The sequence below is a fragment of the Microtus oregoni genome, unplaced genomic scaffold (genome assembly GCF_018167655.1).
Source record: "Microtus oregoni isolate MIOR12 unplaced genomic scaffold, Mior012 000168F_ref0000490, whole genome shotgun sequence".
Classification (NCBI taxonomy): Eukaryota; Metazoa; Chordata; class Mammalia; order Rodentia; family Cricetidae; genus Microtus; species Microtus oregoni.
In genome coordinates, this window is record NW_024544824.1 from 48,450 (window position 1) to 70,539 (window position 22,090).

The 22,090-nt window shown below is 53.4% G+C and overlaps 1 protein-coding gene across 2 annotated transcripts in view; it reads right to left on the bottom strand.

The window, feature by feature from the left end:
• LOC121445248 (platelet-derived growth factor receptor beta) overlaps nucleotides 1-14,828 on the bottom strand; it is a 38,630-nt gene extending 23,802 nt beyond the window's left edge. For both annotated transcript variants that reach the window (XM_041647291.1, XM_041647289.1), the window contains exon 1: nucleotides 14,331-14,828. The gene's annotated coding sequence lies outside the window, so the exon portion shown is untranslated. The remainder of the gene's footprint in view (nucleotides 1-14,330) is intronic.
• Nucleotides 14,829-22,090: the final 7,262 nt, after the last annotated feature.

Sequence of the window (22,090 nt, forward strand, 5' to 3'; positions counted from 1 at the left end):
AGATCAGGGCCCAGGGTGGGCAAAGGCAGTGCCAGGCCCACCTTAGACCTGGTTCCTGCAGAGTCAGCCCTGCTTGGGTTTCTAACCTCATGTCTCAAGGCTGCAAAGACATCCGGGGCTCCAATCCCTCTCCCTTCTGTTTCCAACCCTCATGTAGCCTTGTCTGTGTCCTTCGCCCATGGGTCTTAGATTCCCTATGTATTACCTAGGAGGTGGGGAAATTGGGCTAGCCAGGGGACTGCCAGCTCTGACAGCCTGTCCTCCGGGTGACAGTTCCAATACCAGGCACTTATCTGCCAGGACAAATATTTGGGAAAGTGTGATGAAAGGCCTGGGGGAGTAGGAGGGGGAGAGCCAGAGCCTGGAGAACTCCCGCAGCGCCCTCTGCAAGCACAACAGGAAATGGGACGGCTGTGGGAAGGGAAGTGGGGAGGGGGTGAGGGTCAGGACTGAGGAATGTGGGAGTGGGCTAAAACCCACCCACCCCCCCCCCACACACACACACAGCACAGCACTGCCCAGGAGGCCTGGGAGAGAGAGGAACCAGGTTCTCAGTCCCAACTAATTTATCAGGTTTTGAGGTCCTTGGAGACCACTGAAGCCAAACTTTCAACATCTATATGAGGAAACTGAGGCTCTGAGAAGCAAAGCCATTTCCACAAGGTTCCTAGCAGGGCCTGTCTGAGAGGGAATCAGAGAGTTCGATGGTGGGAACTGAGGAAGACAGAGAGAAGATCTGGAGGGTGCTGGAGCAGGGACACAGATGGGTGAATCTTTGATTGGTCCTTCCTTCACTAGCAATCAATCACCAATACTCAGGTATGGTCAGAGTCATGGATGGAAAAACCCAGGAGGCAATCACATGACAGACAACGAGGAGCATCCTGAGATTGTGGGCCCAGTTTGTCTCCGCTCCGCCATGTTGCCTTTTCTAGGTTCCTCCCCAGGGCTGAGGAGTCAGGTCTCATGAACTCCACTGCCATCTCTTGTGCCAAGGCTGTGCCTGTGGACAGAGCCGTTAGCCAGCAAGGAGCTGATGAGTGTGCCACCAGTGAAGGCTATGGTCACACATGGTGCGTGAGACACAGGCAAAGCTCCCCAAAGTTTTGTTTAACACAAACTCACTCTGTAGACCGCTTCTCCTCCCTCCTCCTTTACCCTCTCTCCAGACAGCCTGCCTCGGGCTCCGGGTCACCCCTCTCAGAATTATTACTGGTCCAAACCTTCCTGATGCCCCCTCTACAGTCATTCCCCTCGCATCCCTCCAGGGCTGGCTCCTGCAGCTGGACACCAGGCCCTCTTCGGCAGCACAGACAGCATCGGGTACCCAGGCAGGGCCAACAGGCCCTTCAGAAGCCCATCTTCCTCTTGGTGGGTGCCCCTCTGGCTCCCCACTTCCTGCCAGAGATGCAGGCCAAAGAAAATCATTAGCAGCCCAGGCTGGGGGAGGGTTCACCCTAGCCTTCTTCCCCTCCTCTCCCAGCCTCCCCGGCTGGCCACACTGTTTATTATTCTAAAGGAGGAATTTGGCCTGCTGGCCAGGAGATGAGAGGTCACTGTAAGGAGGATGGCCTGGCTCTGGCAGGCTGTGCTCACCATGTAGGTTAGAAACTCATGGCATGCAGACCCCAGCCCTACTACTTGATAGCACTCCCTCGTCTCTTCTCAGGCTCTCTCCTGCAGGGAAGAAGGCTGGGGGAGCTGAAAGAAAGACTCTAAGCTGGGGAGGAGTCTTCCCAAGTGGGAAGTAGAGACCCAGAGAAGCCCCGAATCATGACCAGGTCACATAGACACAAAGTGGGTCCCCTCACCAGATCCTTGAACCAGCTGTGACAATGACTGGGTCTCCTGCCTGCTCTGGGACTCATTTGCATATCCACTCACAGAGAGGTTGTGATGGTCATCTGTTTTGTTTGTTTGTTTTGGTTTTTTGAGACAGGGTCTCTCTGTATAGCCCTGGTTGTCCTGGAACTCGCTCTGTAGACCAGGCTGGCCTTGAACTCATAGGGTCCACCTGCCTCTGTCTCTACCTTTTTTGACTACTCAAAGAGAAGGTTCCAACCACCATTAATCTCAATGGGGTAACCTGAGGAAGTAATGATTGGTCAGGATTGCAGATGACATGTTTGAGGCCACAGTACCTGGGAGTCCATGACCCACATCCCACTGACTTAGTGTGTAGATTCAGACACATTGTCTAAATGGCCTCAGTTTCTTCCTCAGTACAACCGGGAGTTGGATGGTTTTTCAGGTGACTTCCCATCAGTTGAACCTGGGGTACCTCCAGGGTGGCGTGGACAACAAACTACACGTCGAGGACTCATCAGAATGGAGCCCAGGCACCCAGCATAACCTCCTGGCCATCTCAATGTCTCTGTGCAATCTTAGCTTTCCATGTGGTGCTTTATGGAACATTTTGTGCTTCTGGAAGCCGCTGTGTTCTGAGCAACCCCAGGAAGGACCAGGCAGCTAGCTGACTTGCCCTGATGGAATGCCTCTGTCAACTTCCTTTCTTCAAGAGAGGGAGTTGTGCTTCAGAAAAAAGTTACCTAGGTCGCCATGGGCACCACATCAAGAGGCAGGCATCCCCTACCTGCCATGCTATCCCACCCAGTGAGTCCCCTATAGTGGAGAAAATTCCTAAATCCCACTCCTTGCAGTCAGAAAACCCTCAGCATTGCCCCTGTTCAGGCAAGGTCTAAAGAGGGGGTCAACTCAGCTTCTCCCAACAGATCTGAAGCACTCCTTAGGGAATCAGAGTGAGGCCCAAGGGAGCAAGCATGCTTGGGAGTCATCCCCGGAGCTTCAGCCTTCCCGCTCACAGGCACATACAACTCCCCACTCCTTTCCCACCAACTTAATCTAAATAAATCCAGCCCATCTTGGCCACATCCGCCAGCATCAGCTTTCCTCCCTCGGGGTCCCAAGGCTCCCACGACACAAGTAGTCTGGGAAGGAGGGGGGGACACTGCACTGTTGCCAGAGGGAGGCCTGCACACGGTGAACACATGCACACAGCCCAGATGCTGCCTACGCTCTCTCTCACACGCTCTTCTCAAGCATACACATGTGTAGCTATTCGGATGGGTGCCCAACCCTCAGGCAGGCACAAACCATGTGCGTGCCCACAAAGGACACACATGCACACAGCTCCCCCAGTGCTCAGCACATGTGCCCACTGCACAGACCAATGCCTGGGTGCTTTACCACATGTCCATCAGAGACACAGTCAGCTGTGACAGTCACACGTATACCCCCCATGGGACAAATACAGAACACGTGTGCACAGGACCACAGTCACCTGTATCTGTGCACAGCACTGCATAAGGAGCTAAAAGCCTCATTTGTTGTGATAGTTGGCATGCACTGTCTCACTTCATCCTCTGACAGCTCGGGGCAGGGAATAATTATGCCCATTTTATAGCTAAGAAAACCAAGGTGGAGACTGCTTGGCAAATTGCCAAGAAATGCAGACCAGACAAGAGGAAAGTAGAGACCAAAATAAAGCAGTGTGTCTCTCCACTGCCTGCCACCCCCTGCAAGCTGGGCAGAGGGCAGTGGGTGGGGCCTGACGAAACAGATGGCTTTGAGATTAATGTAGCTGAGAGTCCATGGGACTTGGTAACTGCATGTCAGAGGGGCCCAAGGGGCAAATTTCAGAGATGAACTATGGAGGGCAGGAGGGCAGATGACAGGAAGAGAAAGCCGCGTTCTAAGAATGAGACCGCACAGGCTTAAGAGATGCTGCTGAGCTGGTTTCAAATGTGCAAGGTTCTGTTGGCACAGACTGGAGGCAGAGAGCAGGCCAGGCAGAAATGTAACCTCATGGGAGGGGGGAAAGCCAGCTGTGGCTCAAAGGGGCACTTGGTGCATTTGGTGTCACCAGCTTCAGTTCCATCAAGTTCTGAATAAACAAGATACCCAAGCAGGAGGCCCAGTCCTGGGGTCGCAAGGTCGGAATCTTGGAATGTCAATGCCCTGCAGCCAGGAAACATCTAACTGATCCCTTCCTGAGGCTCACTGTACAGGTGGGGAAAAGGAGGCGTGGGGCAGGGAAATGAGAAGTCCCACTGGGTCTCAGCAGGATGGGTTCTGTGCCCACCTGCCTGGAGTCCCACTCCCAGCACCTGCTCACCGTCTAGAGTCTAGCTCCGCAGGGCTCCGCCCCTCCACAGAATGGTCACTTTCCTTAACCTGTCCCAGACACGGGGAGCCCCGTGACAGACTCAGGGGTGTGAGCCGCTCAATTGCTGGCAAAAGGGGAACACAAACTTGCTTTGTGGTCTTGTCTGTCTTACAAATCAGGGGCCCTTCACAGCCCCTGGGTGGGAGGAACCAAACCTGGTTATTATTTTCTCTCTACAAGAAAGTGGAAGAACTTTCCAGGCTGGTGGTGTGACTCTCGGGACCCTTGCCCTGTGGATTTGGATTGCCGGGTTAAGGGTGGGGGTGGAGGGAGTCTCCCCAACCCCGACCGACGGGGATGCCATGACTCAGCTCAGAAGAGGCAGCCAGCTCTAAGCTGGGAGTGTATGGGGGCAAGAAGAATCTGCAGCCAGGGACAGAATCCTTGGCGAGCGGCTGGACAGTGAGCAAGTGACAACAGCCTACCCTGGACCTGACAGACTTTGGCACTTCTAGCCTTCCCGTAGCCAGCTGATGTGGGTGTAGCTTTATAGTACCAGTCAGGAAGCCCAATCCTGGGAGCCAGAGACCTGCCTGAGGCTCTGTGGCACTCAGGTAAAGGCGGCTTCTGAGCCATGGCTGTAGGAACGTAGGAACCATCTCTCGCACTCAGGCCACTGCTCCTCACTGTTGAGGGAGGAAGGTCACCGTCCCCTCAGTGGACAGTGTCCCCAGGGTCCCACACTCATCCTGTCTTCCTCTCCCCCAGGAGGCCTCCCCAGGGACACAATGGAAAAGAAATGGCCTATTTTCTGGAAGTCCAAAATAAAACGAAACATCTGTCTGGAAGGGAGCCAGGCAGATAAAGAAGGAACTGATCCCCCCTGCAACAGCAACCCCCACCCACACAGTGTGTGTGCTGGGGTTGGGTGGTGGGTGGAACAGCCTGTGGGAAAGTGTTCAGTGTGTGCTAGGGGCCCCAGGGAGGGAGCAGCCTGGGAAGGAGGTCCGAGAGGAGGATGGGAGGCCCAGTCATGCCCCTGCCCACAACCCAGCCCCCTGCAGAGCAAGCCCTTCCTGACTCCTGCCTCAGGCACCTTGCTGGCCTCAGGCTCAGCCCCCATTGCTTCATCCCAGGCCAGATAGCCTGGCTCTGCAGATGCCCTGGGAGCCCAGGGCCTCACTCCAGCTCTCCCTCGTTAGTTCAGAAGAAACGGGGACATAGAGGGCCTTGGACAGTGCAGGATGGCAGCAGCTCTACCTTAGGCCATCCCCACTGGGCCCACCACCCTTGGCACTGTCACAGGGGTCCTGTTTAAGGCCTTGCCTGCCACCAGGGCCAGGCTACTCCTGAGAATGATCTTGTCAGGTTCTCAGCCCAGTCCCCTAGGTCCTGCTACGTGCCTGTCTCACAGATGAAGAAACTGAGGTATAGAAAGGGCTCACATTATTTGCTCAGCTGTGGCTAGCGTGCAAGCCCTTGGCAGACTGACCCTACCCCTGTCAACACACAGACCGATTCCCACCTACCCACTCACCCACTCACCTTTCTTGCAGGACTAACAGCTACAGGCCTACAGAAAGGACAGTGGGAGCCCGGGCAGCACCAGGCACATGCTAGTCTCGAGTCTGCAGCCTGCTTATTCCCATATCTGGACTTCTCAACACTGCCCTTTGAGCTAGGCCAAACCGAAGTCAACAGTCATCAGGGCTACAATCTTAGGACCAGCAGGGGTCACACATGCCCTGTTCCCCAACTCCCGTGCAACTGCATACAGCCTGTGAGAGGAATCTTATCACTTCCCCCAGGGCCCTTTATACCCAGCGGCCAGGATCCTCAGAGGCCAGGCTAGCACCGTGGTCTTATACTAAGCACAGCCCATTTCACTATGTCCCCTTCCTCTTAGTTGGTCCTGCTTCTGTCCACCAGTTTCCCATAACCACTGAACAATACTTTTCTTCTCACTCACTGTTTCAACCTGAAAAACCAAGAAAAGTCCCAACTAATTTGGAGCCAGACATTCTGCTCGGCGAAGTGATCCAGAAATTCTGTTATGTCAACACAGCAGTAGTTGGGAAATGTGCTCATTATACCCATTTCACAGAGGGGAACACTGAATCTCATGGAGGTTTGGTGACTTGTCCAAGGTCAAGTGGCCAATAATCAGAAGAGCTAGAACAGCATGCAAACCCAGGCTGGGTTGGGTCCAAAGCCTGTTTTCTGAGCCAGACAGTTGATCTCCGAACTAAGAGCAACTCTATCCACGGACAGGAGGATCCTCCAAGGTCAGGGCCCTGCCCCTCTCCTCACTGAGGGCAGTGTGCAGGGAACTGGCACCCGCATGTTCATCCAACAATTTGAGAGACAAAGTAGAGACAGAAATCAAAGCCCTTTGGAGACATCACAGTAGCACTCAGGAGAGGGGCGACTGGCACAAACCTTTAATCCCAGCACTCGGGAGGCAGAGGAAGGAGGATCTCTATGACACTGCAAGTTCTAGGCTGGCCAAGACTGTGTAGTAAGACTGTCTAAAACTCAGAGAGACGTCCTTGCAGAGAAAACCCGTTTGGCCTTGTCACTAAGGTCTCTGAGACAGATAATCTCGGCAGTCTGGCTCAGTGTGCTGCCAGGGCCTGCGGATCTGCCTCTACCGGCCTAGCACCCCTAGCATAGACACAGAACACTAGAGCCTGAATCCAGAGTTCCAGCCTTCACCTCCCCAGGCTGCTCTCCCTTCCCCCCACTCTCTAGAGCCTCATCTCGGGCTGGTGCCATGGCAACTGAGAACACCAGGCCTTGGCAGCTGAAGGAGCCCCTGAGAGGGGTCCCAGGCTGGGGCTGGGAGGGTGCAGCAGGCACAGACAAGCAAACCTTCTGTTTCCCTGGCCGCTGCCATCGGGACCAGCCGTAGGCTGGGGGGCCTCGGGGAGAATGCATTCTCAGAGCCAAGTGGGCAGGGGGCAGGCCTCGAATCCCAGTCCTACTGACCCACCAGCGCATGGCCTTCCCGCACCAGCCCATAAACCTGCAGACCAGGCAGGAACCACTGTGCCAACTATAGAGCATTGAGATTCCCCTCAGAGCCCTCCTGGGCGGTGAACCGGGAGGGAAAGCGTCCACGTTTCCATCACCCCGGCATTTTCTCAGCATCTTCCCTATCCCTTCCTGTAGGCTCTGCCCTCTGGCTCTCCCTTGGACTGTCTCGTGGCTTGTCCTCTAGGCTAGAATCCAGGCCTGTGCGCTGAGTCACAGGGCCTGTGGATGAAGTTCACACAAGCCAATGCTTGGCAGAGGGCCTGGTACCCCATAGAAGTCAGAGACCACCTTTTCCCTCCCTCTCCACCCACGGGGGCGGAGTCACTTGGCCAGTCTGGAATGCTGACACCTGGTAGACGAGATTGGTCAGGGAGAGGATGCAGGTGATAGACCAGATGGCACAGGAGGCTCCAGGGACGCTCTCCCGTGTGTTACGTTGAGGCTCAGTTAGGAGTTTGTTCAGCTATTATTCCTAAATCTGATGATGTCTCCCAGTCTACGGCTGTCAACTAAGTCTTCTCTGTCCCTCGAATCTGACTCCCCACAGTTCAGGGACCATACCTAATGATTATGTGGGACCTCTCCAAATTCCCATTATGGGACTGAGCCTATAGTAGGTACTCCATTGATGCTTACGCAGCATGGGATAGAACGGCTATATGGAGTGAACTGCTCCATGCCGCAGGCCTTGTCCTCAACTGTCCCCTCGCGACACTGCTCTCTAGGCTGGGGACTGGGTTGGGCAGACAGGGGTGACTCTTTCCTCTTGGCAGCTGGTGGGAGCAGGACAGACAGACCTACAGTGTCCCAAAGCCAGTGAGCGAGCTCTCCCTGATGGCACCCAGGACAGGGAAACAGCATGGGAGCTCAGGCAGGTTGGGAGAGCTTCTCCATCTCCAGACCATTTAATCCACACCCACATCCCAGTCCTCGCAGCTGGCAGTTGTGTGACCACTCTGCGTGGAGCTTGCCTGAGCGTGTTTTCTGAGGAGTGGCATGACAGCCTTCTGCTATTGCTATGACTGCTCAAAATGATGCCGGTGGCATCAACTGTGATTCCGTGGGCTCTAGGACAGATGATGTCAGAGCAGGCTACTCCAGAGAGCTCTTGTGTAAGCCACATTGAGGAACTGGGAAGGTGTCTGGGGGAAAGGGCAGTGATGAATCTGTTAGGCTAGAGCTGGGGTTCGTCTGCAAAGTGATAGGTGACCAGCAGGAAAAGAGGGCAAGCCTTTGGGAAAGGTTCAGGGTACTGTGTGACAATTTGGGCTTTGCCCTGGGTTTATCGATATACTGACTTTTAGGGGTTCAGCAGAGATGGTGAATGACTAGCCACTGATAAAGTCATAATGGTAAGCGTGTATGGGGGTGGGGCCTGTAGGAGAGACATGAGCAGGTATATGGGGTGGGTTGTGAGCTGGCATAAGAACGGTGGAGCCAGAGACTCCATTTTCCAGAATGAGGCCATGCTAAACCCAGACAGAGTCCCCAGCAGGAGCAGCTATGTAGTTTGTGGGGCAGGTGTAAAGTAAGGGGGCGAGGTAATTTTTGAAAGTTATTTGTAGCTTCAAAATGCTGCTTTGAGGGCATTATGCTAAGTGTGGGCCCTTCTCAGCACAGGGTCCTCATGAGGGCCAGAGCTGATGAAGTCACCTTTGGTCCTGGAATAAAGGGGAGGTCATCTGTCCATCATCCATCTATCCATCCATCCCTCTTGACGGCCATTAATTTTCTATTCGCCATAGCACTATAGTTCAGTAGACAGACCCAGGTTGGGCATTGATAAAGGCACAGGTAATACAATCTTAATGTAATCTTAATACAGGTAAGACTAGAATGGCCCATATCGTTGAGCCTGAATGTTTACCTTCAAGCCCAATGCTAAGGATTAAGAGGAGTCAGGGCATCTGTGGCCAGTTTAGAAAGCTGGTTCTTGTCCCTCTGGAGTGGTCTGGGTATCCCTGCTATCTCTGTTCTTTTTATGCTCAGGAGAAGAAGAGCTGGTGGTACCACAGTTCTTGGGGACCCACTTTCCAGGAAATGAAAGTAACAAGGTCACCAACGAAATGTGGCAAACAGTCATAATAAGCCTGGCAGAAGGGCCGGGGTGTATGTCAGTTGGTGGGGCGCTTGCCTAACATGTAAAAAACTCTGGGTTTGATCCCCAGCACCACGTAAATTGGGCATGGTGGTGCACGTCTGAACCTCCACCACACAGGAGGTGGAGGCAGGAAGGTCAGACATTCATGGTTAACTTCAAGTACATATCAAGTGCATACCAAGCAAGTGTGGGCTACAGAAGACATTGTATACAGGAGGAGGAAGAGACTGCAGCCATGACACATGGGAGGGGCACTGAGTGCTGAAAGCAGAGCTGGGAGGGCCTCTGCAGCAACCCCTTTCCCTCCTCTTTCCCTCTTCATAGAAGAGAAAACTATGGTCAGAATGGAGAAGTGATGGGCCTGGAAGCCTTCTGACCCAGAAAACCACACCCAGGGGTGCGCATCCTCCAGGCTCTTTGGGTTGTGCCTGAGTGAGCAGAGCACTTGCCCTGCAAGAAATCTTGGTCCCCAGCACTGCATAAAACTGGGCACAGCGGGGCATGCTTATAATCCTAGCACTCAGGGAGTGGAGGCAGGAGGATCAGAAGTTCATGGGCAGCCATGGCTACAAATCCAGTTTGAGGCCAGCCTCAGATACCTGAGACCCTGAGAGAAGGGAGGGGTGGGGGTGAGCTTTGTTCCTCTTCTGTACGTATCTGTCCTGTAGCCTTACCCCCGAGGGTTGAGGAGCCTGGTCCACAGACAGCAGCTGGTGCTTGTATGCCTCTGTTTTTTTTTTTTTTTTTTTTTGGTTTTTCGAGACAGGGTTTCTCTGTGGTTTTGGAGCCTGTCCTGGAACTAGCTCTTGTAGACCAGGCTGGTCTCGAACTCACAGAGATCCGCCTGCCTCTGCCTCCCGAGTGCTGGGATTAAAGGCGTGCGCCACCACCGCCCGGCTATGCCTCTGTTTTTTAGGTGATGATATGGACACGGGCATGCTCCATCACCTGTGGTCTGCATAGCTTGAGATAGATCCTTTTTTTTTTTTCTGACTTTGGGTCTACCCCCATACCGTAGTGAAATCAAACCAAATGAGTCCCGAAACCCTTTTCATCTCTGACATTCAGGCAATTCTTGAGCCTCTGACCCTCCCCAGGGACAGCGCTGTCCATCACAGAGCGGAGAAGCTGGACCTCTAGGAGATGAAAGTGCCAAACATCAAGACATCAAACAGGCGTACGCGGAGGCCGGAGTGAGGGTATTAATGTGATTAAAGCTGTACACAGACATACTTTGATTTTCCACCCACCTGCATCAGGCTGAGCATTATCTGAGGCCCCCAAGAAAGTGCTTGGGGGTAGAAGAGCCTTGGAGCCAAGTCTGGGGATTCAGAAAGCTGTTTTCTGAGTCTTTGGATTTAAGACTTGGTGGTAGAGGGGTTACCAGGTGGGCTTCTGTGCAGAAAGTAGCAAGTGTATGAATTCTATATCTGATCCCACAGAAGTGGGTCCCTGGGCATCCATTCCCACCACTTCTGCTAATGCCCCTCTTTCTTTGGGGCCCAAGCCTACTTCCTCTTCAAACCAAAGCTCAGCCCCGAAAAGGACATACAGGATCTTTCTTGTACAGCTCTCACACCCTACTTCCCAGACCTCCTTGCTCTCAGGAAAACAGGCCGCAGGAATATGTCCTGGGACGGGAAACTGAGCACATTAAAGGGCCCCTCTCCTGTTTAGAAAGTTCTCCTCCTTATTATAGGTTGAGGTTTTCCATTAGCAGTCATTGATCCAGACCTCTTTCTGCAATGTGTAGAGACAGGGTAAGAAAAAACTCTTTCATTGTAAAGTTAAATATGCATGATCCCTGAGTACACAGCAGGGCCTGTGCGGCTGCCAATCTGCTCTGGCAGGGCTTGGAATCCTGGGATTGTTCTGTGGTGGCAGGGAGCTTAGTGATCATCGAGGTCAACCTCTTTGTTCAACTGAGGGAGGACTGAGGCCCATGGTCACATGATATTCTGGGACTTGAGGCCCCGCTCTGGAATGCTGAGGACAGATGAGGCCAGTCCTCGGAGTTTATGCTGGGTCCCAGGCCCCACCCAGCCTCTTCTCACAAGGCTCTGAAATCAGAAAACCCAAATGTTGATCCCAGATCCTCTTACCTCCTATCTGTGGGACTCTGGGCCACTGATTTAGCTTCTTTGGGCACTTCCCCATCTATAAAATGGGAAGAATTTGTATCTACTCCTCGAGATGGCAAGATTTTGTTAACCTAGCAGATATGTAGGAACTTCCTGAATGCCAAGCACTGAGGACCAAAGAGAGAACTTCAAGGTTTCTTCAAGGCAGGAACACGGTTAAAACACTCATAATAACTAACTGTTCAGGACTTGGTTCTGCTCATGTTAGCTGAGGTGCCACAGAGGGACCTGGGGAGGTGCCACGCCCTTCTCCCATCTCCCTGCTTCCACAGTGAGTTGTCTATGGAAAAAGTCCCATTCCAGGGACCTACTGTTCGGGATCCAGAGCCATCTGGAAGAAATAGAAGGGCCTTTCCGGAATGTCTAGTGATTCTCTCTCTCTCTCTCTCTCTCTCTCTCTCTCTCTCTCTCTCTCTCTCTCTGTGTGTGTGTGTGTGTGTGTGTGTGTGTGTGTCTGTCTGTCTGTCTGTCTGTCTGTCTCTTCTCTCTTCTCTCCATACCACAAGGCCTATCCAGAACAAAAGCCAGATTCCCTCCTACAGCCCCAGGGCATCTAGTCTCAGAGTCAGCCTGTGTACTGGCTCTGGAGAAAGAGGTATTAGATACCAGTCCCTTCCATAGTCAAAGGTCTTTAGGGCTGTACATCATTTTTCTAGCCGGATGCTCACGCACAGAAAGTGGAGGGCACATGTTCTGCTCTCAGCTGTGGTCACAGGTCCCACCCGACAGGTTACAGAGATCAGGCACACACCTTGTATCTTGGTAAACCCGGTTCACAGAGAAGACAGAGGCTAAGTAAGAGAAGCAAAGTGCTGGCCGGGGCCACACACCGAGACAACAGCAGAATCAAAAGTCAGCACCTGGCTATGCTTGGTAATGCACACTTTTGATCCCAGAACTCTGGGAGGCGGAGGCAGGGGATTTCTGTAAGTTCAAGGCCAACCTGGTCTACAGAGTGAGCTCCAGGACAGCCAGGCCCTGCCTCAAAACAAACACCTGGTGTTGACCATAGGGCTCACAATCCCTAGGTATGGAGCAGCCCAGGGACGCCCACAGGGTGCTCATGCAAGAATAGGCTCGGATTTGGATCCCCTGGGCTTCCTGCTGCCTCCCTACATCTGCTAGCAATTACACGTCCATCTCCCCCCCCCCCCCCCCCCACAGAGGAAAGAGAGCTGCTGATAACACTGCCATGCTGTGGTCTGAACTGCTTCCCAGACAGCCTCCCTCCTCGCTCAGGACCAGAGATGGGAGATCTTGGGGCATCTAGGCCTGATGCTACAGCTTCTGTTGGGGATGATGGAGGCCGGGAGGAAGCACTGCAGGAGGAGTGAGACTGCCCAGATGATGCAAGGCCAGGATGTATGGGGCACACAGTTTGGTTTGCTTCCCCCTCAGCCTAAACACTAGCGCTGATGTGTGAGCCTGGAGTCACTTAGCTTTGGCTTCCTCGTCTGCAAACAGGGATAACAACACTGACTCTGAAGCCTTGTTACAAGGCATACAAAGTGTACACCCAGCTCGCCTGTGACAGTGCCTCTGTGACAGTGTGACCCCTATGCTGGGGCTCCAGGGGCACCTGCCTGGAGACAGGGGAGGACTGATCACTTTAGAAAGGCCTGTCAGAGGCGTTAGGGAATCCTGGCCACCACATTCTCACTTCCAACCCAGGGTCAGGCACTGAGGCTGCAAAGCAGCCAGAGCTGGTTCCGAACAGGCTGTGGTGGGCAAACTGTGAGAAGAAGAGAGGCCGGGTGTCAGGGTGCTAGTAGAAAAGGCACAGCAAGCACCTGAAGACTGGAGGAAGCAGAGAGGGCTCCCTGGAAGAGGTATGGTTAGAGGGACCAGGAGAAGGAAGTGATGAGGAAGAGCATTCCAAGCAAGAGGGATGGAGGGGCAGGCAAATGCCCACAGGCAGGGTGGTGCAAATTCCTTTCACAGATCCTGGAATCTAACCATCTGGAACCAAGAAACCAGGCTGGAACCATGGGTCCCAGTCTGGGGCAGTGGGGTAGAGGAAGTTTAGAGTCATTTCAGCCCATAGGCTGAGCAATGGTTGGTTCAGTGGTCATCACATCAAGGTAGAGAAAGAAACCATCCCTGCATCCCAGAGGACATTCAGAGTGCTGGGACATTCCTTCTGCAAGAGGAAGCTGCAGAGAGATCTGGGCAAAAGGGAATTGTGATGAGACTCTGTTCAGATTTTAGGATAGAGTAGAGGGGAAGGAGCAGAGTCCTGAGGGAGAGAGCGAACTGGGAAACAGACCTGGAACAGCAGGAAATGGGCCAGCCACCACCCCCTTCACGGAGCAGCCCCCCAACCTGATAGCCCAGAACTAGATCCCACCCCAGCAACAGCACCACTAGGCCAGTTGGTAAACTTCCCTCCATCCAAAACTTTGAGACCCAGAATTTTCTCAGTGGCTAGGGTTTTGGAAGGACATCTTAGGAATCTGGAAAATTTGCAAATCTATTTAAGATCTCTAAAGTAGGCCTGGCAATTGACTGGCCTAAAGCCAGACTAAGCCTTAGGCACAAGACTTGGTCCAAGGGACAGGGGCTAGGATCCTGAGGTCCCCACTTCTGCAAAAACTATTAGCCACCTCTGGATCACCCTCCCCTGGCCCTGCTATCTCTCCCATCCTCCACAGCCTTTGCTGTGCCTTGGAGGTCCTGCTCAATTGGCACCCAGAAAGCTCTGGGGGTGTCCGAAGAGGTCTGGCAGGCAGCAGCATTGAGGGAGCAGCAGGTAACCATAAGAGGGGGGGAGAAGGACAGCCCTGCTATCAAGGGGGAGTTCCTGCTCTCCTCCCATCTGATTTTGTTACAATGTTTCCCTTTCCCCCCCCCCTGAACAAAGAGGCACAGGCTGGGGCAGAGAGGCGACAAGAAGACATGGGATGGGTTTTCTGCTCCCTGAACTTACCAGGCTACAGATGGCTGCTGGTGTGGGCTATCACCCCCTCCAGGAAGTCCTCCTCACTGTCCTCTGTTATTTTGCTGGACCCAAAATGGACAACAGTAGAAGGGCTGGCCTGATTGCGGCAAGCCCTGGGAGAGTTGAGGGAACGGAGAGGGTGCTCAGGGGCGAGTTGCAGCCCGGCCCCTCCTCACTCCAAATGCATCCTTTGGGAGGAGCGGAACAGCCTGGAGGGGCCGCCCTGGGTCTCGCTGGCAGGCAGAAGGCTGAAGACTGGTCTGGGCCCCGTCAGGCTCTGGCCTCCTCTCTGTTCTCCTCTTTCTCAAAGTTACTCCCAGAGCAAGCTTTAGTCTCAGATAGGGCAGCCGGGACTGTGACCACAGTCAGCCCCAGCGCTCACACCACTGTGGGCTTTACGTGCCTCCCCCCAACACCACACACTTTGGGGGAAAGGCTGCAGGGCCGATTCTGATTGGCCAAGCTGGGGGAAGGGGGGGAGGTGGAGCAGGGAGGGTAGACGGCGTGTGTCTGTTTTCAATTTCAGGTTTTTTTTTCTCCCTCTCTCTTTCTTTTCCCCCAAGTTTCTTGTTTTTCTTCCTCCTTTCTCTCTGCTCCCTCCCTCCTCCACCGGCTTGCTCAGGATGTGAGGGGATGTTTAGAAATTCCGCTGCCCACGCCAGCCACTGAGTCACTGTATTAGAGTGGCCTGTTCTACTTGCCTGCTGCCTGTCAAAAGGAGTCTCCCTTCAGCACAGCACCTGGGGTGGGAGGGGGTGTGGTGTGCCTCTATGCCTTAGTTTCTCCATCTGTAAAGGAAGGACTGATAAGCTGTGTAGCGAATTCAGCTCTGACTCGGTGAACAAGCCCACTGAACATTCGCCCTGTGTGAGGAACTGTACTATAGTACGAGACCACCTGAGTCAGAGAGACATTCCCAGACAAGCAGGGACCCCCTAGAGGAGTGGCCGACCGACAACCCCACAGAGGATACCTGAAGGAGGCTGGAGGCGATCAGATAGCACTTGGTCATAGGGCCTTCAAGGCTGCTACCACGGAGTCCTGACTTTTCACCTGGGGCTGGAGCTGTCTCCAGGCTGTCTTACACTTTGGGTCTGATTTCTGTCCATCTCTGCATACAGATGAGTCAATCATCAGAGGAGTGTCTGACTAAACACTCAATGCAAGATTAGAACCACTAAGCCACTGAGAGTGGTGGAGCAGTGCCTGTGACCCCAGACAGGCACACCAGAAGACCAGTCTTAACTACACAGGGAGACACTGTCAGAGAAAAACAGCATACTCTTAGATTCCAAAAACAGACAGTCTTACAGGCAGACCACCCCAAGCGTGATGGGATTCTCGCAAGCTGCGGCAACCTCCCAGGAGCCAGTGGGACCCTACAGGACCAGCCCCGCGAGCACTAGGAGCCGAAGCACCGGATGGTGGGAGACAGCCTGGTTTGTGCATCCCCTCCTCCTGGTCCCTGCTGTAGATTATCCCCCTCTATCTCTTGTTAGTTCCACAGACAGGGCTTAGGAGGACAGTGCCTATCTCCCTGGAGATACAAGGGCTTTCCTTGCTTCACTGCCACGTTTATGACTGGACTCTCCAGGCGGCCCTGGCAGAGCCTGGTGTGTTAAGCTCTGGTGTCAAGTCTCTGGCCTGGGGCCCCTGAAACTCTCCCAAGAAGGATAACATCAGCCTTGTTTCCTCCAGAAGAAACAAAGGCCCAGAGGTGAACTGGCACAGGAGGGAATAAGACTTGCCCAGGTTCACCCAGCACATTGCTTCACGTGTTCATGCCTACCCCCTTTTAACACCTTAAAGTCCCTGAGAAAACAGGAAAGGTATTATTTGCCCTGTTTTAGGGCAAGGAAACCGAGGACAAGTTCAATGAGCTTCTTGAGCTCCCACAGCAACAGCAAGGGTGGAACTAGGTTGTCTGAAACCACACTCACAGAGACAGGCACCCTGACCTGCCTTTCTCCTAGCATAAGGTACCACCTATGGGGTTCCTGTCCATCTCACTGCCCTTCTTCCCGAAGCCCCTGGCTGTTTCTCTTCCACCCACCTCTCTAATTCCTGGTCTTTTGTTGTTGTTGTTTTGTTTTTTTGTTTTTCAAGACAGGGATTCTATGTAGCTTTGGAGCCTATCCTGGAACTAGCTTTTGTAGACCAAACTGGCTTCAAACTCACAGAGATCTGCCTGCCTCTGTCTCCCGAGTGCTGGGACTAAAGGTGTGCACCACCACTGCCCGGCTGATTCCCTGGTCTTAAACCCCTAGTCCTCAAAGATCCACTGGGTATTGTTTCAAAAGCACTTGGAGCCTTGAATAGAGCCACCTCTCCCCAGCCCTGGGGAAACTGAGTTCCAAGATGTGGAGAAGGGGTGTCCCAGGTCATGCACAACTAAGTTCTGTCCTCTTTTTTACCTTGTCTTCTGTGTCCCTATATCCCAACTTCCCCATCTCTTCTCCAGTCCCACCAAGGTCTAAAATCAGGGGCATCTGAGATTCCATTCTTGAACTTGCCACCACCCTATCTCAATAGCAATTGCTCAACAGAGTACTGGGCGGGACTGTGTGGAAGAGGGGACTCTGACTGGCCCAGACCATGTAGGGCAATGAGTCTCTAGAAGGTGAGCCTGGCCCAGGGCTTGGTGTCCACACAGGGTCATGGGGGAGCATGGATGATGCCGAAGGTCACAGGGTCAAGCCTACACAGGAATTTCCTGTGCCAAAGACTCCACCAGAAATTGCCAACTCCCTGGGTTTGAGCCCCAAGTCACAAAACAGAGAGAAAGAGAGAGGTGAAGAGAAGGGGGAAACTGTACCCTAGAATTTCACTTGGTTGTGTTCATCTGGACTCTCAGACCAATCGCAGGGACCAGAATAGCTTACAGGAAGCAAGGAGTGTCCACTCCTTAGTCCTGAAGGAAGTGAGGACACCTGGCCCTGGACTTTCAGTCACTGGATGGGTCCCTATCTTATCTGAGCCTCAGTTTCTCAGTTGGGGGTCACTGCTGCACAGGACTTTGGGATGTTCGTCTGCAGGCCCCCTTCATGGCTGGATATTGACTAGGGAGGGGATGATGGCAGATGCTGGAACAGGGACAGCTGGGGGCCAAAGATGCAGCACAGAGGGGAGGAGAGGTGGCGGTGGCTCCCCAGGGGAAGCTGGGGGCTGCCATTTCCGGCCAGCCCAGCCTGTCCGCTGGCCCATCTGGAATCACTTAGCTCTACCACCATTAACCCTTGGTGGGCACAGGAGCTGTTTCTCCTACCACTGATGGTGGTGGGGGCAGGAGATCCAGAACTACACAGAGTGCCACAGGGTCCTTCCAAAGGATCATGAGGCTAAACTGTCACAGCTGAAGGTAGATTTGGCACCCAGAGACTAAAGTTGGGTCAGATTCCAGTCTCTCCGTTCCAGGCTGGAGGACCTGAATGAGCCTCAGTTTCCTGCTTTAGAACACAGGTAAGTCAGGGGCCGCCAAGATCGTCACTGTCCTCCAGAGCAGCATGGTGCCTGGAAAAGCGACAGGGCAAAGGTGGCTTCTCTCTTTCAGAGTACCCCATCACTAAGTGCTTCTGTACTTGCTGCTTCTTCACAATTCTGTAGGGATGACGTAGCACCATCACGCTGGGGCGGCAAACATGGCCCTAGCCCCACTGTGGACAGAGCAAACCATGCACATCCACTCCCTGCCCATACCCTAGGAGCTAGTTTGGCTACAAACAGTGAGGGTGATGGGGAGAGCTCAGAGGGGGCTTGAGGTTTTGGGGCACCACACTTCTCACCCCCACAGTCTGACGGCATACTCAGGGGGTAAGGGCTGAGCTTACCAGCCCAGTTGCTTCTTAGCTGTATGACCCGCAGAATGCCCCAGCCTCGGGACTTTAAAATAGGGATACAAGTGCGTAGCTCACATGCTAGGAGAGGCATACAGGACCCACAGAGTTTGTTGCAAGCCCGAGGCAGAACAGTTAAGAGTGCTACAAAGAATAAGGGATCCTCAGGTATTCCCAGGAGCTGCTGTCACAGGAGTCCATGACCAGAGCTGGAGGGAGGCCTCTCCACACACTCATTTTACAGCGAAGTTAGGGGCCGTGACAGAAGCGGCTCATGCCAGGCCACGCGATCCTGCAGTGTGGGTCCAGATGTGACTGCAGCGAAGGCTGGCTCTCAACATTTACACTCACGTTCTGCCTTGGAGAGGGCGTCCAGACTATGTGCAAACCCTCAACATCTCCCTCACCATCAGAGCAGGAAGCAGCACTCCGTGGGGTGAGCCGAGGGGCCGGAAGGGGAGCCCCCGTGGGAGAAGTCCCAGCATTCACAAGGCAGGGCCAGCAGCTACCACAGCTGGCTCTCCCACGCTCCTGGAGCTGCCCTGAAAGCTCCCAGGGCAGGCATGGGGTGTGAGGAAGCAGCGCACGTCCCAGACCTTAGCTAGACCATCTCAAGTGTCATAAGGGCGTGTTCAGCACAAGTCATGGACGGGTCTGGAGGATGGAGAGTTTCATGGGGATATGCCTGAGTTTCAGGACCCCCAGCATCCTTCCCTACTACATGCAGTGAGCAGATAGTAGATCCTCTACCCATAGCAGGAAAGCCAGAGACTTAGAGCAGAAATCACAGCATGGAGACTTTTTGAGCAGGTGAGAGGAGCAGTGGGGACACAAGTCACCTTCCACAGAGACTCTTGGGACTTTTCTGACTGTCCTGGTCCAGGCTGTAGCGAGTGAATCAGGCCAGGATGGCAGGAGATCTGGAGTTCAGGACATGTCCATTCACACTTACCCCAGACCCCTGATTCATACTCCCCCGTGCCATCGCGGTGTCCCAGGACCACAGGGCACCATGGTGCATCCTCCTATCACATACAGAAGTCTTAAAGACAAGTTGGTCAGTGGTGGCGCATGCCTTTAATCCCAGCACTAGGGAGGCAGAGGCAGGCAGATCTCTGGGAGTTCGAGACCAGCCTGGTCTACAAGAGCTAGTTCCAGGACAGGCTCCAAAGCTACAGAGAAACCCTGTCTTGAAAAACCACAAAAAAGAAGAAGAAGAAGAAGAAGAAGAAGAAGAAGAAGAAGAAGAAGTCTTAAAGACATACAGCAGGGCCCTTGAAGACTATATTGTTTCTCCCTCATGGGAACACTGGCTCTTAAGGTTCAGAGGGGGACAGAACCTGCTAGAAGGCACCTAACAGGTCTTCTGTGGGGCCTCTCATGACTGCGCTTAGGCTGTCCTGTTTCTCCCATCATGCATTTGCATGAAGAAAGTTCACTGGGCACCTACCTACTATGTGACCAGCCCCTACATCCCTCAGAGCTCACCAGCAAACATCAAGGAAACAACACTGATACTAATATGTGGTTGGTACAATAAAAGAGATTCAGAGAATACTGGGTTGGGCAGATGAGAGTTCTTATTAGGGTCTCAGAAGTTCCTTTGGGGAAGACATATTTCAGGTCCTACCTGAGGTTGAAAGCTCACACATGAATGGGAACAGTGTTTGAAGCAAAGGGAACAGCCTTTGCAAAATCTCTGAGGCTAGAAAGACCTTGAAGTGGGATATCAGAGGGAGAAAAGGTGAGGCTGAGATCTTTTTTTTTTTTTTTTTTGGTTTTTCGAGACAGGGTTTCTCTGTGGCTTTGGAGCCTGTCCTGGAACTAGCTCTTGTAGACCAGGCTGGTCTCGAACTCACAGAGATCCGCCTGCCTCTGCCTCCCAAGTGCTGGGATCAAAGGCGTGCGCCACCACCGCCTGGCAAGGCTGAGATCTTATTAAGGATGGGGAGGTAGCTGAGGGCCAGCCTGAAGGCCTTGACGGCTTATGGCAGCCTGGCTTTTACCCTGAAACCGGTAAGTCTCTGCAGCTTAAAAATGGATACGACCAGGTACAGAGCGGAGTTTGAGGCTAGGCTGGCCTGCTGGGGAGCTTTCGGGCAACTGGGAGCCGGAGTTGAAACTTCTGGGTCCTGTCTGAGCTTTGACCATTGAGTCTCTGCCAATTTTTGTTTCTGGCACATCATTGACGCAGGACCCCTTCTGATGAAGACAGTCTGTGCTTGCCCTGGGCCCTGGCTCTTGTGTCTCCTTTGGTCTCTGGGGTGTCTGGAGAAGGATGCTGCCTCTGTTTCCCAGCATAATAGTGGTTTCTGTCACCAGAGACTAGGCAGTAAGGGATAACTCCTCTTGTAATGCTCCAGAGTGACAGCAGGTGGCGACCGCACCTCTAGAGGGGCAGAAGGAGCACTGGCCAGGGTAGACAGGATCGTCTGAATGGCAAACATAATTCCAGGGAATCCGTCCACACATCGAGGTTCACCTCTACCTCTGAGACATGGACAGCCACCCCCATTTCCAAGGTGAAGAAAGGATCCAGAGAAGGGAATTGACGTGCCCAAGGACACAGAGCAAGGCTGAAGCTTGGTTGGCCCTTGGTCTGCTGTCTAGAGAGGAACTCAGGAGGCTAGGGGTGGGAGCCCGGTGGGTCTAACACTGACCCTGGTGCCTGCCAGTTTCTCTTAAGCAAAATATTTTCAGCAGAAACCTAGACCCAAACCTTTCTCTTTCAGAGCCATAAACCAAGTTATCAGTGAGATCTTTATGAGGCCTTCATCAGGGCACCCCACCCCAGGAGGCCCTGGTGTGAGAGCGGCCTGGTGTGAGAGCTTCCAGAGGGAAGAGGGAAGAAGGAGGGGCCCAATAAACAGCCACACCCAGAGATAAGGGGGCTTCCCAAAGGAAGAGGCTGGTTTAGGATAGGCGGGGACCATGCACAGTGGTCTTGCCATCTGCTACTACCAGTCCCGGTGGGCACATGGGAGGCGGGGGTTCAGGGTCTCGAGGTCAGATGGCAGGTCAGAGGTCAGAGGTGGAGGTATGGGCGCTACAGTTTCCAATCGGGGCTTTTAAATAAGGTTATGATATCTTTCGTTATGGAACTGGGGGGAGCCACATCCATGATGCTAAAACCTCTGATTGACGAGGGGGTCCACCAGGGGTGAAGGTGAGGAAAGCCTAGAAGCTCTTTTGCATGAAGAAGCCTGAGGAGGAAGAGGAACCAGCAATTTGTTTAAGCAAAATCCAGCTATCAGGTCGTGGGGTGGGTGGGGATGTAGACACACATTCGGGGTCACTCTCTGTGCTTACCAGTCAACCATCTCTACAGAGGAGGGAAAAACTGCCAAATAGGTCATTGACTTGCTGTGTGACCCAGGGAAGGTGACTTTACCTCTCTGAATCCATGTTAATCTGAAAGAGAAAGCAAGGGTAACAGTCACCTCCATTTCCCTGGAAGGTGGTGAGGATGGGTGGAAGTGATGTGCGGTTTGAGACCTCACTCTTAGCACCTGCTCAGTGCGTAGAAATGTCACTGTCACAAACCAGCCTGCCGCTTCAGAGAGAGGCAGCGAATACTCAGAATACTCAGAAAAGAAGGTGCACCCCAGGAGTGCCTGCAGAGTGAGGACATCTACCCCGGATTCCCTGACTGACTGCTCTTCCCTGCCATCGTCCCCTGCTACACTGACCTATATACCCTAAGCCACTACCAAATCCTGGCTATGCCTCAGCCACTCAGGATCCCTCTCCAGGTACGAGGGGTCGGGTGGGGCTCTCAGACAGTCCCCTTCTCCCCACTCAAGACTGGGTTATCAGTACTAGGGGAATATTCCTGGAACCCTCAGGGCCTCTGTACTTGGAGGACATTACCCTCCCCCACTCACCAGGCCCTCCCCCACATATCCTTCTTCAAGA